The sequence below is a fragment of the Hirsutella rhossiliensis genome (assembly GCF_020360975.1).
Source record: "Hirsutella rhossiliensis strain HR02 chromosome Unknown scaffold00008, whole genome shotgun sequence".
Classification (NCBI taxonomy): domain Eukaryota; kingdom Fungi; phylum Ascomycota; class Sordariomycetes; order Hypocreales; family Ophiocordycipitaceae; genus Hirsutella; species Hirsutella rhossiliensis.
Genome location: NW_025408674.1, coordinates 59,055 through 66,026, shown reverse-complemented (window position 1 = coordinate 66,026; position 6,972 = coordinate 59,055).

Below are 6,972 nucleotides of genomic sequence, written 5' to 3'. Positions count from 1 at the left end.
TTAGGCCCTATACCTTCCTTTGCTTCTTAAAGTAGGGATAAAAAGGCAGCCGGGTAATCCTTCGAGAGAAGTGCCTTTCCTACCCCCTTAAGGGTCGAGATAGGAAGACTAACCGAAAAAGCTGCTTTTAGATCTTTATCTTATTCCGTAAGAGGAGGCATAGGAAGGTAAGCGTATTCTAGCTCTACCGCTTTCCTATAGTCTCCTTCTTCGTTTAGATTATTTAATCTAGTAGCTTCCTCTTCTCCTTTAAAGTTAGCGTTATCCTCGACTACTTTAACGTTAGTTTCTTCTTCTATTTCCTTATCTAGGACCTCTTCTTAAGACTATTAAGAAGGGGGGATTTAGATCTTCTAAATTAGCTAACGTTATAAGAGTAAGAGGGGCTATTAATCCCTCTTTTTATCGAAGAAGCTAGATTCGTTAAAAATTATATCCCTAGTCGAAATAACCTTTTATAAAAAAGGAATCTAAATCTAGAAGATATTTATAGAATTATAACTAATAAGGTAACTAATAAAAGCTCTAGGATTAAGCTTTCTTTTCTTCTTTCTTTTTAGCTATATATCGGTAGTTATTACGTATACCTTATAGCTATAGGTATAAAGGTAGGCTAGCGAGGCCCTCTTTTTTATAAAGAGCTTAAGGGGGGATTTCTAGTCTATTCCTTAGTTTAGTTCCCTAGGGTCCTTAGGGTCCCTAGGGGTCTAGTTTTAAAGGTAATAGGCGGTCTTAACGACTTCCCTTTAAAGGTCGTATAAAAGCCTTATAGTAAGTCTTATTATATAGGCCCTTTCTATTATAGCACCCCTTAATCTTTCTACCCCTCCGTTCTAGGCCTAGGTATTCGGTGCTAATAGGAGGGGTAAAATGCCCCTTTTTTAAAGCTATTTTAAGATATCCTTTATAAATAGCTCTCCGTTAGACCGTATCTTCTTTACCTTATAGCTAAAGTAGGATTTTATTTAGTTAACGAAGTCCTAGAGGGCAAACTAGTTATACTTACTTAAGTAGGTCTATAAGAAATAAGGGAAAACCATCCCTAAAAAAGCGTCTATAAAAAACATTACCTTAATAAAGCTTTCTTAGTCCTTAGAGACATCGGTCTAATCGACCTAAATTTCCTTATACGGCTAGTCTAGCTATAAAGGCGTTCGTTTAGAAATTCGTCTCTTAGTCTTTCCTTAGCCGTAGTATTCGCATTTAACGGTCTTTAGGCCCTTTATTTATACGCCTTATTATTAGCCTAGCTTATATAAAGCTAAGGGGCCTAGGTAACTAAGTCGTGCGTACTAAAGAATGCTATCTCCTTAGGCTACTAGAAGAGGGTCCTTTATAGTAGACTTATTCCTCTTAGTAAGGAAAGCTAACTTCTTAAGTAGTTCCTTCCTATAAATAAGTTAGAATTCGAGAATAAATTAACTAAATTTTTCCTCGATAAGCTTAATAGTTTAATTCTTCTAGACTAGCCTTATAAGCTTAGACTTTATATCTTAGAAGATTCCTTCCTTTTAAAGAAAGTAGAAGGAAATTAAGCTCGTTAAAAATTAAGGGTAAAAAGCTACCCTTTTTAGTTAAAGAATTTATATAGACCTATTAAGTAATTTTATTATAAAATTTACCCTTCTATATCCCTCTATCTATATAGTTAATTCCCTAGTAATAAGATATTCCCTTTATACTTTCTTAAAGGACTAGAATTATAAGAGTATATTATAGATATTAAGGGAAGTACTAAAGTTAAGGATAGCTGATTTTTATAGGGGATAATTAAAGGGCTCTAATAGTTAGTCTTAGCCTTATTAATCTATAAGGAAGATAAAGGCTAGATTTACTATACTAACGATTTTTCCTCGAATTTATAGTAGTAGCGTTAGTTACTATTTCTTAGTAACTTAAATCTTATCTATCTTTTTCTATAATAAGGGGTCCTTCTTAAAGGACTATTATACTATTTCTTATAGCCTCTTTAAAAGGTTAACTCCTTTAAGTTAGTTTTCCTCGAAGACCTATTAGTAGTCTTCTAGCTAATAGGGCTTTTTATATACTTAGTAGGTAGGTCGATTCCTTCTTATACGTTATTTCTTTAAGGAATCCTTATCTTAATCCGGAAGGTTTACTTAAAAACCTCCCCTTTTTACCCCTTATTACTAATTTTAAAGAAGAGGTTCGATTTTAACTAGTTCCTTAATTTTTCGACTAATAGACTAAAAGGTCTATTAAGGGACTAGTTAGGCCGGTCTAACTAACGGGACCGGGCCCGGAGTAGTAGGCGGAGCTAGGGCCAGGACTAAGGCTACTATTAAAGACAGGGTTAAGGCTCTTAAGGGAGGAGGAGCTAAAAGAGTAATAGCCGTAGTAGTAGTAGCTAGGGCTATAGCAATAGGGGCTATAGCAGCTATAGGGGTAGTAGGTCGAGCCGTCTAGGTCGAGTACTAGCTATAAAAGAATAAAACTACTTACTATTATACTTTAATAGCCTCTTCGTCTAGTTCCTAGCTAGCCTCTCGAAAGATAGTCGAGTAACCGTTACTAATAGGCTTTATTAGTAGAGATATATCCTATAGCTATTAGCTAGAAAGAGCTTTTATAAGGAAGTATTAGTTAGCTTCCTTAAGGATTTCCTCCTACTTAGCTAGCTACGACGAAGCTAGTAGGTTCCTAGTAGAAAAAGCTCCTAGGTATACTATATAGGTCTTCTTAATACGGTTAGTTATATAGCCTATTAAGAGAGCTATTAAGGTCTTAAGCTTTAAAAGCTATTACTTAGGAGTCTCTTCCTCTTAAAGAGAGACTAGCTTTATAGTACTAACGGATTCTATTATCGCCGTATATATAGTAGTTAGTAGCTTTATCTTATAAAGGTACTCCTTTCGGTGACTCTTATAGTCGCTTAGGGTAGTAGAAAAAGCTCTTTACTATATAGAGGTTAGCTTAAAGAAGAGGGTAGCTCCCTCTATAAAGTCCGTTGCCCTAAGATAAAGAGGGGGCTTAAGGGGGTCCTACTTATTAAAGAAGACTAGATTATAAATAGTTTTATTTATACGAGCCTATAGCTTTTTTACCTACTTATCTTAATCTTAGGGCTTTATAAGAATCGTCCTATAGACTATAGGGATGGTAAAAGAGTTAGTTTTCGTTATTATTATAGGGAAGGGTAGAAAAGTTAAGTAAAAATTAGCTTTTCTAATAAGAGGGGTAAAAGGAAGCTACGAGGGATATAAGAAAGGTGCCTTTTATAGTAGCTAGAAGGTATAAGAATACTATTCCTCCTAGGCTTATAACTCTTATAAAGAGAGATATAAGAAGTATATAAAATATATAAATATAAAATTAAAAGTAAGGGGTTAGATAGGTAAGGTAAAGATATTTAATTCTTATAAGGGTAGCAATTATAGTAGGGGAATAATTATTATATTACCTTAATTATCCTTTTTTCCTTTATCTAACGCCCTTCTTTATACCTATTTAGTATCTTAATTAATAAAGAAGATCCTACTTAAAGAAGCTATTAATATCCTTTTAACTACTAAGCTTTTTACTAGTTTTTCCCTTCTTTTCTAGCTATTACCGGTATATCCGTTTTATCTTTCGCTACCTTTATAAGAAGCTATTACTACTTTTACTTCCCTTTATACCCCTACCCTCCCTACTATACCTCTTTTTAGCTCCTTCTTCCTTCTTTTATACTAAGTATTTTTAGCTTCCTTAGTTTCTTATATTAAGGGATATCTTTAAGAACTATAAAATTAAGCTACGCTTTATAATATATATAGCTATATTAGTTAGTATATAGGTCTTATTAATTAATTTTATTATATCCGCTAGTTTAGTTACTATTTTTATTTATATCGCTAAAGCCTATAATAATTTACTTAAATAGTTATCCCTTTTATCTTATTTAGTAGCTAAATTATCTTAAAATTTTACTTTCTATAAAATCTACTAGTCTTAGAAACTTATATCTTTATTTTAATATAGCTAGCTAGTTTTTTAGTTAATTAGTAAGTTACTTTCTTATAGCTATAGAAGCCTTAATATAAAGTTATATTCTTTAATATTTATAATATTAAAGTTAACTTATTATAACCTTAGATATTAATATTAAGGTAATTAATCTCTATATTAATAATTTTATTATTATAGTTAAAGGCCTTTTCTTTAATATTTATAAGTTTATATAAATCTTTCTTATATCTTTATATAAGTTAGTAATAATTAAAGACTTTAAGTAAAATATAATTACTTATTACGCTATAGTCTAAAAGTATATATATATAATATCTTATAATTTAGTTACTATAGCTTACTATTACTATATAAAGAGTCCTTAGATCTTATTATATCGTACTAGTCTATAGCTTTTTTATAGATAGTATACCTTATTTTTTACTTAGTCCTTATTTATTTTATTTAGGTATTCTTCTTTAATTTATTATTAATATTATTTCTTTATATTTTTATTATATAGTATTATTATTATTATTATTAAGATTACGCTAAGGACCTAGCTAAAGGTATCTAGAACTTTAATATTAAATAGGAGGGAAAAACTAAAGTACTTAATAAAAAACCCTCTCCTTTTTTAGTATAGGTCTACCTTAAATAAGGTTATAGTAGTAGTATATAGGAAATTTACGCTAGCTATTACGGGCTCATCCCGCGCTATTATATCTTAGTATAGGCCCTCTTAGGCTATAGCCGCTACTATCCTAAGCGGCCGCGGCCTAGGCTCGCTAGCCTAGGCCTAAGGTTATAGGTAATAGTCTCTCTCTAAGGGCCTAACTCGCGGGCGCCTTTATTTACTATAGCTCCCGCGTTATAGCTATATAGCCGCGGTCGCGTTAGCTTATTAGTCCGTTTATTAGTAGGGTAGCTAATATCTAGTTACCGGGCTAGGCGCTAGTATAGGTCGCTCCTAGGTAGGGCTAGCTAATTGAAATTTAATTAGCTAGCTCTATTAATCGTAAATCGGTTCCTATCTAGCTATATAGCTTCTTAATTAAGGGCGCGGCGGCCTATATTTACCTTCTATTGCGTAGCTATTAATTACGCGCGCCCGGCTTATATATATATATACCTACCCTCTTTCCTTAGTTTTATTTATACCTCTTCCTATCTCTCTATTAAATCTTTTTTTATAAGCTTAACTACTACCTCGCCCGCTTTATTTCTATAACTCTAGGTCTCCTTAGCACTATATTTAGTTTACTCGTTACTATATTATAATATCTAATTATAAAGCTAACTTAGGTAGGAGTAGCTCGCCTCCTTTAAAACCCCCTCCTTATAAGAAAGTCGCTATTATAGTAAGATCGGAGCGCTCTATTTTATATTTTATATATATTAAGCGTCTTACTAATAAGCTTACTTATAAGTCCTTTACTAGCTATTAAAACTAGTCTTATAAGTATTAATCTTAGTTTTATCTTAAGTTAGTCTTACCTTTAATATTTTTAGCTAACTTTAATAGCTATAAAAGCTAAAGCGTATATTACTTATACTAACTTTAACTAGTCTTATTATTAAGTAAGTAACTTATTCTTACTATAATACTATCTAAGTTTAGTACTAATCTATATTTTAGATTACCTTTAAGGGTAAGAAGGCCGCGTATACCTTCTATTAAGTATAGTCTAAGGTCGATAGCCCCTCCCTTATTAAGGGTTTAGTATAAGAGCGCTTTTATCGCGCTACTTTAGAAACTTATATTTATACTTATTAAAAGGCCCCTACCGCTAAGGGTAAGGGCGCGTTAGGTAAATCTACCCTTAGTCTAGCTATAGTCGCTAAGAATATTAAAACGCTTATATTAGCTTTTACCTATTTTATAAATAATACTTATTATATATATAAGTCCTTAGAGAAATACTTAAGTAAGTTTAGCGATACTATTAAGACCTTAGCTTAGGTTAAGCTTAAGTTACTCTTAGTTACTTAGAAGACTCTTATAGCGGTTAACGATCTTATTAATTATTTCTATCTTATTACTAGTAATAGCTTTAATAGCGAGGATAGCGGTTTTAATCTTACTAGGCTTAGTCTAGCCTTAGTCCCTTTTAATAAAAAGAAGGGTAAAGGTAAGGGTAAGGCGGCTACTATGCTTAAGGCCCTATCTAAAGCTAAGGCTAAGGAGTTTACTATTATCGCTATACCTATAATCGTTATAAAGCTAGCTTAGGAGCTTACTATATCTCCCTTTATCGGTTCTAACGCTAAGCTATAGCTTAGTAGTTCTCTTAGCGCTAAGCCCGCCCTAAAGCGTCCCTATCTTACGTTGCTTACTAATCTTACTAGCGCTCTTAACTTTATTTAATAGCGTTTTTATAGCTATCACGGTTTAGTCTTAGCTAAGATTATCGCTAGTCTTAACCTCGATTAAATCTAAGGTTATAGTATAAGAATATACCCTTATATTCCTATTTTACTATTATAAAAAATAATAGGTATAGGGAGGCTCTATAAAATAAGCTAGTAAAAGAGGTCTATTATAGTTAGAATAACCCTTAAAGATAAAAACCTCTATTAAATATCTATACCTTCTTTTAAGAAAAGTAGGTTAAGATATCTAGTAAAGGTCTTTATCTTTAAGGGTTATTCCCTTAGACTATATTATAGAGCCTCTTTTTACTAGCTTATTTTATAAAGCCTTTTTATACTTATTATTTTTTATAATAGTAAAATAGGAATATAAGGGTATATTCTTATATATAGTATAGGCTATAGTAAGCGCCTTTATACCGCCGCTAGTATAGGTCTTACCTTAGTATAGACCTTAGTTATTACTCTATCTTATAAGCTAGCTATCTAAGCTAGCTTTAGTTTAGGTTTAAGGTTAAGCTTAACTAGTTATTATTAGGCTTCTTATAGCGGTAGTAGTCCCTATACTTATTATAAGCCTTAGGTTACTCCCTCTTATACCTTATATATTACTTTAAGGGGGTCTTATTATTTCTACTATAATAAGGTAAA